The sequence below is a fragment of the Miscanthus floridulus genome, chromosome 16, assembly GCF_019320115.1.
Source record: "Miscanthus floridulus cultivar M001 chromosome 16, ASM1932011v1, whole genome shotgun sequence".
NCBI classification, from domain to species: Eukaryota; Viridiplantae; Streptophyta; class Magnoliopsida; order Poales; family Poaceae; genus Miscanthus; species Miscanthus floridulus.
Window position 1 is genome coordinate 5,111,000 of NC_089595.1, and position 12,567 is coordinate 5,123,566.

At 44.8% G+C, this 12,567-nt stretch overlaps 1 pseudogene; it reads right to left on the bottom strand.

Annotated features, from left to right (window-relative positions):
* Positions 1-9,159: 9,159 nt before the first annotated feature.
* On the bottom strand, positions 9,160-11,931 carry LOC136510176 (DNA replication licensing factor MCM2-like; annotated as a pseudogene).
* Between the last annotated feature and the right edge of the window lie 636 nt (positions 11,932-12,567).

The following is a 12,567-nucleotide window of genomic DNA, read 5'->3' on the forward strand; positions in this document are numbered from 1 at the left end:
TTTCGCTTTATATACGCTACATAGACGATAGGTCCATAAATATTAAACATTACAAATGTTACAGTTACAGTTCAAATGTTATATCTAGATCTCGATCCCTCAAAACAAAAAAGAAATGTTCTCAGACTTCTTATAATAATCTGGCGAGACGCTCTGGGCCATACCGGTCCTTGTACTTCACGGATTGTGCAATGGAAAATAGTCCATCTTTTTCCAATACCTCGGCTAAGATGAATTTTGACAGCTCCGATTATAGTGCGACGATCTCCATCTCTAGCAGCCTTTCGTGCTTAAATTTCTTGCGCTGTCATTCGAAAAAGATGATATCCAAAGAGGAACAGTAAATTATTTTGTTGAATTATTAACAGACATAAATGAAATGGGGATTATACACACCAACTTATCGGCTTCTTCCGATTTCCCGCCGATGTAGCGAAGCATTGCCCACATTACATAAAAACCGCATTCATTGTTTCCCGCCGGCTGTGATAGGTACTTCCCCTCCATTTCGACAACCTTGAATGGGACCGGCTTCCCACTGATATGGCTTCTTCGGACACTGAGCAACATTAAAAGAAAAAACATTAGAAAGCGGGTATGTGTGATTAGAAAATAATATGTTATTAGCATCGCTTACTAATTCAGCACTGACACCAGTACATCCAGATGATGAAATTGTTTTTTCTTCGAGTCCCACACCTCGAGCAGATTTTTGGCAAGATTAACACAAATGAAGACGAAATGGTTGCTGCAATCACAGAATCCTAATTATCGAATAATCTTAACGAAAAAAGAAGCATAAAATTAAAAGCCGAGAACACATACTCGCAGTTGTAGGCTAGAAGTATGTGGGTTTTCTTCTTCATCGTGAATTCGTCGAAAACAGCAATCAATCTCTGTTTCAGGTCTTCCACATCACATCCATAGAGGCCTAGACATGTCCTCTCATTGACTCGCATGGGGTCCAAGAAGCCTATGTAATCTCATTTGCTTTTTAGAATGCAAAATTTTGCTATACACCTACATAAAATCATGGGAAGTGCTCAAAAGTTAACAATTTGTGTCTCAAGAGAGTAGTTAATTGTAATATCGTGCATGTAGGGTACTTACATAGTCCACAGCGTCAACAGTTGAACATCGAGACCGCGTTTCTAGTATAGCTAGAACAAGCACTCCCACTCGACATCGAACTTCTCTTGTTCAGGATAATTGAAAACATGTGGCGAACGGATAATAACCTCAAAACCAAAGTTGTCCATCTCTGTTGCTTGAGCCATGTAATATTCATGTAAATGGCGCATATATGTTGTCAGATTTTTATACTCATGATCGTGAACCAAAAAATTGCCCCTTACATACTTCATTGCTGGTGTTGCCGTCCCTTGTACATCATAATAGATGGTCGCGGCCTCTTCCATGGTTAATCCTGGGTTGTCTTCGACGTACTTCTGTATGTTCCTTAAATCTTTATTGTGTATTTCTTCGTCTCTTGTTGTATCGTATTTATTCTGTGTTTACCTTTTGAATTTGGACTTCAACATAAACGAAGGCAGTGAGGCACAGAGATTGAAGAAACTAATACAATCTTCCTTCTTGACGTGCGCTGTAAATTTTTCTTCCATCAAGAAGGTAACGCTGCCACTGAACGGCCTTTTTCTTTTCTGTTGGTCCACTTTGGGAGCATTAGCGACCGAATCCAAGGACCTTTTCTGCGACTACGAGGATGTCCTTGATCTTGTTTTGGGCTGAGGTGGAGTAGGAGGAGGATGACGACGAGAATTCTGTTTTCCCGGCGCTGATGAAGATGGAGTTGGACGAGGAGGAGGAGGAGGAGGAGTCTCTTTTCTCGGGGCTGATGAAGATGGAGTCGGACGAGGAGTCTCTTTTCGCACAGTAGCCCATCAGGACTTTGAGTTCATTGAAGAAAGAAATAAGCGCACGCTTTTCTTCCTTCTTCAATGTCCATGACGCAACCGGAAGTTCGAACTGGCCATTCTCTAGATCCACGGGATGCAGCTCCTTCCTGATTCCCAAGTGTTGCATGTCCAGACGTGTGGCTAGTGAATCCTTCGATGTCCCCCTGGTGTCCATCAAGGTGTTAAGAGTGTTATCGCACACGTTTTTAGTGATGTGCATGGAATCAAGACAGTGGCGTACACTCAGAAATGGCCAGTAAGGTAGTTTCCAGAAAACGGATTTTTTCTTCCAAACGCTCCCATCAGGCGCTGCTACTGCATTGTCCCCCTTCCCAAGGACAACCTCCAGTTTGTTGAGTTCTCGAAGTATCGCAGGCCCGTCTCAATATTTTGGAGCTAAGCGTTTCTCAATAGTACCGTTGAAATCTTTTCTGTTCCTGCGGTAAGGGTGATCCTTAGGTAGGAACCTACGGTGTCCCATATAAACTATCTTTGAGTTATTTGGTAGATTTACCGCATCGGTGTCATCCAAGCACTCGACACATCCAGTATAGCCTTTTGTCTTATCTCCGGACAACGAACCTCGACCTGGTAGGTCGGTGATTGTAGCGATAAGTACTCCCTTGATCGTGACATGTTCCTTTTTATACTCATCCTAAACATCCGACACACCCTTTTTAAACATCTCCACTAGTTCATCGATCACTGGTTCCAGAAACACACCGATGTCATTCCCAGGCTGTCTTGGCCCTTGGATCAGTAGTGGCATCTGGATGTACGACCGCTTCATACAGACCCAAGGTGGAAGGTTGTATATACAGAGCGTCACTAGCCATGTGCTATGATTGCTTCTAACCTGGTCGAAAGGATTCATCCTATCTGTGCTCAAAGCAAACCAAAGGTGCCTTACCTCTCCACCGATGTCCTTATAGAACATAGTATTGACAGTCCTCTAGTCATGCCCATCGGCGGGGTGCCTCATCATTATATCTTTCTTACGCTCTTCGCCATGCCAGCGCAATAGCTTGACTGACTTTGCACATGCAAACAGCCTATACACCCGGGGAGCTATAGGGAAATACCAAACGACCTTTATGGGACCTCCTCTGGTCTTGGTACCCTCATCTGACGGCCCTTCCTTGTACCGTGGAGCTTCACACTTGGGGCACTTGTCCAAGTCTTTGTATTTTTCTTCACGGTACAATATGCAATCATTGGAACACGCGTGGATTTTTTCAACCTCGAGGCCGATGTGGCAGATCATTTGCTTGGCCAAGTATGTCTTTTCTAGCAACTCATTTTTTTCTGGGAGCATTTTCCTTATTATACCTATCAACTGATCGAAGCCTTTATCACTCAATCCGTTTGTCGATTTGAACTCTAACAGCATGATGTCGGCTTCCAGTTTGCTCATTGGACAATTCATATACAATGGTGTTTTGCCATCTTGTCTCATTTTCTCTAGCTTTCTCAGCTATCTTTCACTAAGATATCCGGTCTCTACATTACGTAGCAGCCAAGAAATGCCATCGTTATCCTCGGTGTGGTCAGCTAGCGTGTTCCTAAACACATTATTAACTGTGGTCATAGGTTCCGTGTTGACACCGGGTTCCTCGTCAGCATCGTGGATGGCTATGTCAGGCATGTCCACATCATCATCGTTTTCCTGCAGAACATTCACACCAACCTCGCCATGCATAGTCCATATCGTATAGTTTGGCATTAACCCCCTGGTAATCAAGTGCGATCGTATAGACTCAATTTAACGAAAGTTCCTATGATTCTTGCAATCTTTGCATGGGCAGAAGATAGGGTTCCCATTTCCAGCATGGGCTTTGGCATCGGTGATAAACTGGCTGACGCCATGCATGTACCGCTTGTCCGTTTGGGATAGATGCATCCACTCTCGATCCATCTCTGCATAAAAAAATACTGAGACAGTAATTACAAAGAATTAATAAGAAATCGAGCTTCATGAACAACAATTGTAGCTCGAAAGTACCATTTTTGGAAAACATTATTGTACACTAATTATTGAAAATTTGAAATTGGTAGCCCCGGCCCTGTAAATTGAAAATCGTAGTAAAAAACAATTATTGCACAATATTGATGAACAACTATTCTACTCTACTTCTAAGAACTAGTTATAGCATCACATACTAACAATGATGATCTTAACCACCATGAAATAATTAGCTAGGAATTTAAATGTGTTCATAGACATCAACCTTTTAGATGATGAATTTACCACAATTTGAGCCTTGCACAAATATCCAATTGAAAAAGTGCTCTTTAGAATGAAGAAAGAACTAGAAAGAGAATCAAGCAATGTAGCAATCAAAACGAAGCTAATTAAGCAACAAAATCAAAAGAGTGGATGTTTGTTACTAACCTTAAAGCAAAAAGATCAAGCCATTCTTCAAAATCCAAGCACTAGCTTCATGGTGAAGAGCAGCCGCAACAATGGAGGGAAAGGTCCAAACGCGCGCCTCTGTTCTCGGTATGGAAGAGAGGGGGAAGGAGAGGACGGTTGCAGCCTTTTTGTGTTGTAGGCTTATCACCGTCGGTTCTTGGCTAGAACCGACAGTAATAGTGCCCAATCACTGTCGGCTCCTGTTTAAACCGGCAGTGATGAGTGCCCGCCAAAACACTGCCGGTTCAAGCCACAAACCGACAGTGATGTTATCCTTCACTGCCGATTTTAGCCCAAGCCCAATCATTTTTTCATTTTCAAGCTCATAACCGGCAGTGAAGGTATATCACTGCCGATTCTCATAAATCCAGCAGTGATGAGGCCGACAGTAATGTGCAAATCTGACGTAGTGACACCACCGGCCGCGCCGCCAACATCATGCTCTTGTCCGACGGTGACGAGGACAGCGGCACCAACGCGAGGAGTGTCGAGCCGGGCAACGTGCCCGTCCACACCTTCGGCTTTGGCGACGACCACGACTCCAAGCTGCTGGGCGCGGTCGCGGAGAAGAGCCTGGGCGGTGTGTACAACTACGTCGCCGACAGCAACGACCCCGCCAAGCTCGCCGAGGCCTTCTCCCGGATCCTGGCCGGCCTCGTCACCATCATCGCCCAGGACCTCGAGCTCACCGTCACGCCGTTCCCCGGCGAGGCAACCATCGAGAACGTGTACGCCAGGACCTACCCGAAGGACCCAAAGGACCCTCCTGGCTCCTTGCCCGTCACTGTCAGGTTCGGCACCCTCTCCAGCGAGGAGGCGCGAAGCGTCGTCGTCGAGCTCGGGCTCAGCGACCGCACCGGCTTCCGGCCGTATCGCGCCACCGTCGCGGAGGTCCAATACAGGTTCAGAACCGCTCAGGGGCAGCAGGTCACCTCCGATCCCGAGAAGATCACCATAAAACGCAGCCGGAAAGTGGCCGCCACGGCAGCTGACGGCGCGCCGCGGCCGGTGGAGACCGAGGTCATCCGGCACAGGGTTTTTTTTATCGGCCGAAATTCACCGAAATTTCCATTCTATCCACAGGGTCCGATAAAATTTGACATCGGTCAAATTTTTCCCTTCTTTCCTGCTCCCACACAGACAACCCAAATTCAGCTATGCGACGGTCCCACACTATAATATTTTATTCTTGTTTTTATCTGTGAACAAGTGATATTTAATAGCTTAATTAGGAATAGTTTCAAGTCAAATTCTACGAAATTTTTTCAAAACAATTTGAATTTTTTTTGAATTTGGTCCGATATTTCCGATATATCTTGCTTATCCTGTTTATCTATGACATCCGATAAATTTTTATTTCCGATAATGAAAACCTTGGCAGCAGCACGTGATTACGATCAGACAAGCGGTGGAGAAGGACGAGAATGACAGAATGGAGGAGGCGTGGAACGTACTGGCGGCGGCGCTGAACAAACTGGTGGAGGCGCGGAAGAGGCTATTCGATCCGATACTGGAAGAGCTCCAGAATGAGCTCATGAAGCTGTTGGCGCTCTTCAAGACGAAGCAGCTGTACACACAGCACGGCCGCCCCTACGCCATTGCTTCGGAAGCTTGCCACGGCCGCCGGCGCTCCACCGAGAAAGGCGACGAGGCTGCCGGACCCTACGACACGCAACGCGTCAAGCAGTACCGCAAGCAGGTCCAGCAGCCCCACGAGACACCCCTGCCGTCCGCCGCTGATGAAGACATGGCGGAAGAGCCGGAGCCGCAGGCGCCACTGAGCCCAACCGAGGTGAGGAGGACGGCGTCAGGGGTGCTGCGTCTGCTCACGGCGGTGCTCAGCCTGTTGGCCTTCTCGATCATGGCCAGCGCAAGGACGTCCGGATGGGCCAGTGACTACTACGGCCGCTACGAGCCGTACAGGTAAGTGACCACTTTTTCTTTTTCTTTTTCTTTTTCTTTTGATTATTACTTTTCCTTTTTATTGTTCTTTCTGTTATCATCTTCCTAATTCGGATTATTGGATATGTTCGAAGGTTTGGTGTTCTGTGTTAGTACCATTTATTACTTATAGATTTATTCCTTGCTTATAAGGTGCTAGAGGTCTATATTAATTTTTTTTCCAAGTAAGGCACTGTTTGGATCCTCTAGTTTCTTAAAAACCGGTTTATAGAAACTGAAATGGCTTGATTTCTAGAAACCAGTTTTAAGTTTTTAAGAAACCAATAATCTGGGCCAACCACCTACTCCCAGTTTTTATGTGGTAAAAGACCCACTACACTTGGTTAGTTTTGGGTAATTATAGTCATTTATGCCATCGGCTCCTCATTTTTATTTCACTCGGTCGACGTTTTTTCCCCCTAACAGTGCTGCGCCCGTTAAAATCCCCCGACATCGCCCTGCACACCTATCCCCGCCCTCCACAACCTTAGCAGCCGCCTGCAGGCAGAGAAGGAGCCAACAGAAAACATGGAGCGCTTGGCGCCAAATAAACCTGCAAGGAAAAAGCCTTAATTAAAAATAAATGATGGACAAGGGGGTCATTACCTACTAAAAAACAGGTTTCCAGTTTCTAGAAACCACTCTCCACCACCTAGTTTTCTTTGAGAAACCAGTTTTTAGCAACTAATCTCTAGAATCCAGTTTTTAAGAAACTAGAGGGATCCAAACAGGCCTAAGATAAGAGCAGGGAAATTACATTCTTGTGGACAGCAAACTGTCGTGCTGATGTTTCCATCTTATCCAAGCACCATGTATATGGCAGCAATCTGAAATAAGAGTAGGGTAGGATTACTTTCAGTCTTATCTCTAGGAATGATAATTTCCATCTTATCCAAGCACAATGTCTCTGTATAAACAATCCACGAGGCTCAATACAATTCTTCCAATTACGCAGTGTTCATATTCTCACACATGGTAGTTTAGTTCATTCCTGAGCTGCCTACACAGCTTACCCAACAACCCGTAGTTTAGTTGAGTCACCGATCTTTATCGGCTATTAGAGTTTTCCCCGTCATCTTTAGATCGGGTTTAATTTTCTCTCTCTTTTTCCTCGATCCCTCATCGGGGTTGCGTTGCCTAGCCGTCCGTCGAGGTCCGAATGTCAATCCTCCCGAGGATTAGTTGTCGTTGCACCTTGATAGTTTCCATCGTATCTCTAGGATTGCTTAAGATCCTAGCACCATATACTCTATATAAACAAACTACGGCTCGATATATACAATTTATCCAATTACACAGTATTCTTATTCTCACATAGATCAATGGCTTCCCCACCTCATCTATATCGATGACGCTCTTCCAGTTCCAGCACCGTGACCGTAAGCTCCATCACCGTTTATCTTCAGTGATCCAAGTAGCGGAGGTTCCCACTGATCAGCTTCCTGGTTTCTTCCGCCAACATTCACTTCCCCACAAACCCTGGATAACGATCTGATAGGTTTCTTGCCCTTGTCATCACATAAAGCTGTTGTTCTTGTCTGATCATGAATAGTTTTTGTCAAAGTAGCTACACAGAAACCCGACTGATGAGCCCTAAAGAGTGTCAATGGGCTTTTACTATTGCAACTCACATAATTGTCACTGGTATAAGTGGGAGTCATTGCTTTAATAGAAAGAGATAGACACGAGAGAGTGATGTGGATCCTCTGCAGTAATGCTGATGCATTAGCAGTCAATATGAAACATGGATTAAGGTTAGAGTATTGGGTGGGCTTTGGCGTCTATTTGGATGACAAAATTTTAAAAATATGAAAATTTCGGACGATAGAGGAAAAAATTCGGTCCCAGCCAGTAAACGGGATATCTCGGAAATTTCGGATTCTATCGGCTTATATTTTTTTCCCTGGCAGGTACACCGTCGGAGCGAACGTGATAGTCTGTTTCTACTCGATCGCGCAAGCATTTGTCGAGACCCGCCGTCCGGCCTCGCCGAGGCTCCAGACCACCTCGTGCTACCGCATCGCCCTCTTCCTCGACCAGGCAAGCATGGCAAGGGCATTCTTTGTATAACTATATTCATCAAAGCCATTGGTGATCTACTGATTTGCGAGAACAGGTTGAGTTCGTTCATCGCGCGAGGTGGCTGATGAGTTGGCCGGTCTCGCTGCAGGTGTTGGCGTACCTCCTCATGCCGGCGTCGTCGGCGGCCGCGTCCCGCCACCACCTGTGGGTGTCGCGGTTCGGCAAGGACCGGTTCAACGACAAGATCAACGTCGCGGTGCTGTTCTCGTTCCTGGCCTTCCTCGCGTTGTCTGGCAACGCGGTCATCTCCACGGCGAATCTCTTCAGCAGGATATGATGATTCAGGCCGCTGCGGGAGCGTGGAATGCTACTTTCACACTCTGTCATAGTAAATAGATATTTGCATATGACTTCGTGAGTTGGACAGAATATATTCTGGAAATAACTTGATATTCGTTAGTCGGAAAAAGTATGGTCTTTGCTTTGGCCTGAAAGGAAACAATGGCGCATTTACAAACAATTAACAATAAAATATTCATGTACATAGTGTTTACAATTTTTACTATTTTTTGACAAAGGACTGACAATACAACTGTGCCATTCCTTCACGGAATAAGTTGGATGCTGCAGAGTAAGATACAGGGACGCTGGATCTTGGGTCATGAAAAAAGTTTTGGTACGAGAATTGTTTATTGGCTTTACTATACTTTGGAGGGTCATGCTAAGTTTAACATTGAAGCAGTATGAGTGGATTAAGAGTTCCACCTCTGAAAAAGTGTCACTGGACCATTTCCGTTTTTCCAATACTAACTTCGTCGCATCAATACCCTCAAAAAAACAAAAAAGCATCTCAATAGTGGAGCAACATTAATCTGAACACAATGATGAGATAGTAGGTTACAAAGTTCAAATGTTGGAACACTCTTCACAATGTTTGAGAATCAGAATGTTAACACAATAAACTTGTCTTTGAATGTCGGCAAAGCATATATATGCCAGACGACCAGTCTCAATATCCTGATAACACAGACACTCTCAATACGTTCATCCCTGCGCCTGGTCCCTCATTGTGCTACCAGCGGATGCCTGATGATCCCACGCCCTTCATCCAGGACGAAGCTGTGTTGTCCCTGAAGTGCGCACTGGAGAAGAACGGCTTCAGGTCATAGATCTCATACTCTTGGGCCTGAAACAACAGATGCACCAAGTCAGAATCCAGATGTTGCGGTGGGTGCACAGCTCGGATAGCCATGGAAGCATGCACAAAGGGTTACCTTGTTCTTCAGGTCCTCCACTTGGACCTCGATGTGAGTGAGGCGTGAGGTTGATCCTGACACAATTTCCTCAAAGTGAAGCACATCCTTGACCAGTGTGTGCAGGAGCAGCAGAAGCAGCTCGGTGTAATCCTTCTTAAATGTCATGTATTTCCTGAAATTCTGAGAGCAGAAATTTGTGTTTATGTTTGCAGAATCCAGGTTAACTACTAAAAGAGTCACAAGACTGAATTCACAATATCAGCACAATGTGCAATGAGAATGTATAAGCAATGTCATTTTTACTAACAGAACTGGCATTTTTAAGTGGATAATCAAATACAATACTTTGTGGGATTGGATATATAATAGCCATCTAACAGTGGAACCTTTGGAAAATTTACCTTTTGAAGTGCTTTCTGTATGCCAAATTTCTGAGTTGAAATGAAAGAGTCAAGCAAGACACGGATTGCCATGTCCACATCTTCCTGGGACACATAGCTCTGTAAATGCATCCTTGCATGTGCCTCTGACATTCGGATAATTGATTCTATATGCCTTACTGCAATTGGGACCCCTTGACCATGCTGCAAAAACAGTTAGAAGCTACTTTACTTTCTCTTTTTCAAATGTATCACTTACAAAATATAGCTCATATGAAGCCCTATATAAGACTCCATTTACTTTCTGCTTTTCAAATGCATTAGTTACAAAATATAGTTCATGTGAAGCCCTATATAAGACTCCAAAAGAATGAGAACTTACAGAGGACTCTCGTCGAAGCTCAGCATAAACATGGCTAATCTTGTCAAGGTCAGCATCATGTATTTTGGGAAATACATTCAACTTAGCATAAGTTGTGTACTTTTTCAGCATGTCTTGAGAAAGGACCTGACGACATAGCATTCTTTTAGAACCACAGAATAGAGGAAAAGCTTTTCAGTTGAAATAGCAAGAATACATACATCTGGGTCAGCTCGTCTTGCAGCGGCCAATGAATCAGCATCCATGTCAGATGCAACCATATCTTCAAGGTTAGCGCCCTTTGGTTGGGATCTGGCATGGCTATGTGGTTAGCGCCCTTTGGTTGGGATCTGGCATGGCTATCTACAACAAACCTTGCAAGCATTTCATCTGTAAACGGATCGAGAATATCCTGTATTTCAAAATTAAAAGTTCAGTACTGATTGACAACCAAACACTGGGCAAATATATCACACATGAAGATTAGATACAAACCTTAACCACACATAGAACATCAAAACGTGAAATAATGGGATCCGTCAGTTCAACATTTTGAGTGAATGCCTTTGATGAATCATATCTGTCAAATCGAGGACCATACATTCAGTAAATTTCTTCACAATAGGCACTAGTATTACATGGCATGCAACTAACGGAAGTTACCTTCCTCCTATTGGGTTTGCTGCAGCAATAACACTGCATCGAGCTTGAAGAGATGTCACGATTCCTGCCTTTGATATACTGATACTTTGTTGCTCCATGTCTTCATGGATACTTATTCTGGAACGATCAAAAGGGAACCATATTTTTAGTAAGATGGAAATTGCTAATACAACAAAAGGTGTATAGGTCATTTCATACCTATCTTGGTCATTCATCTTGTCAAATTCATCAATAAGGCATATGCCCCTATCAGCAAGAACCAGTGCACCTCCCTCAAGTGTCCACTCTCGTGTGACTGGATCCTTATGAACTGCTGCAGTGAGCCCAACAGTGGAGGCACCTTTTCCAGTTGTATACACAGCTCTGTGTCCCGTTTTCTTGACATACATACAAGATGGCATGTTAGTTAAATATCCTTAAGTAATAAAAAATGATTGACTTCATCCTTACTTGAGAAACTGTGACTTTACAGTGCCTGGATCACCTAGGAGAACATTAATATCACCTCTTAGGCGATGTTTTCCCTTCACATTCTTCTCCTGTCCGCCAAACATAGCTAGTGCAATGGCTGTCTTAATATCTTCATGACCATAAATGGATGGTGCAATTGATTTGACAATCTGTAGACATGCAGTACCAAATTTATAGCGTATATCAGGTAATCAACATTTGCATTGTGAGTTTAAAGAGTTGAGTAACAAACCCTTTCTCCAATCCTTGGATCCTTTGACAACTTCTCAATCTCTGCCTTATCCTCATCTGTTAGTTTGTATGCAGAGAAGAGATCTTGCTTTTTTGCCACGTAGTTTCCTCCACCACTGTAGGAAAAACAGGGAAACCGTTCTTTGTATTCAAAGACAAGTCAAAATTGTTTGTATATATCCCGGTGTCATGGTCTGATTTCGATAGTAATAAAATTTATAAAGGAAAAGGAGGTGAGTGAAGAAACTCACAATTTCCTCTCCTGGACGAGCACAATCAATCAGATCATTCAGAAGTATTACTTCCTTGTATCTGGGAAGCCTGCCAGCAGGAACAATTCCTGGGCTTTCCTGAAGAGTAAGTTTCTGGTAGTTCCTATATTGTCTGCATGAGAGTAGTTTGATTATCAGAGGGACTGAAATAGACTCAACCAAACGTCCTCTAAACTCAGCTGCTCCACGCGAGAAGCTTCGGGAAATCCGCTGACCGGAGGTTCAGCGCGCAACCGAAGACGAAAATTGCAGCTTCACTCCGTTCCTTGGGCCTTGGCGATGCGCACCCGGGCCCAGGGCGGATTGGACGTGGATGCCCTTCTTCCTTGCCGTTAGCGGCGGGCGTTGGGGAGGGCGGCGCCGGTTGCTGCTCCAGCTACGCCCGTTGGAGAGGGCGGCCGGGACGGCGCTAGGGCCGTGGAGTGCGCTGGGAGAGCGGCGGCTGGGCAGTGCGTGGCCGGTGTCGTGGCGGAGGGCGAGGAGGCGATGCGGTCTCTGCGGGCCTATGCCGTCACCACCACTTCCTGGTTCGCGGCCACCGTCGACATGTGCGACTCTACTATCGATTGGTTTCTTGGAATGGATAAGCGCTAATGGAAAGTGCGGTGGAATGTGTGGATAGGCACGGTTGTTTCCAATTT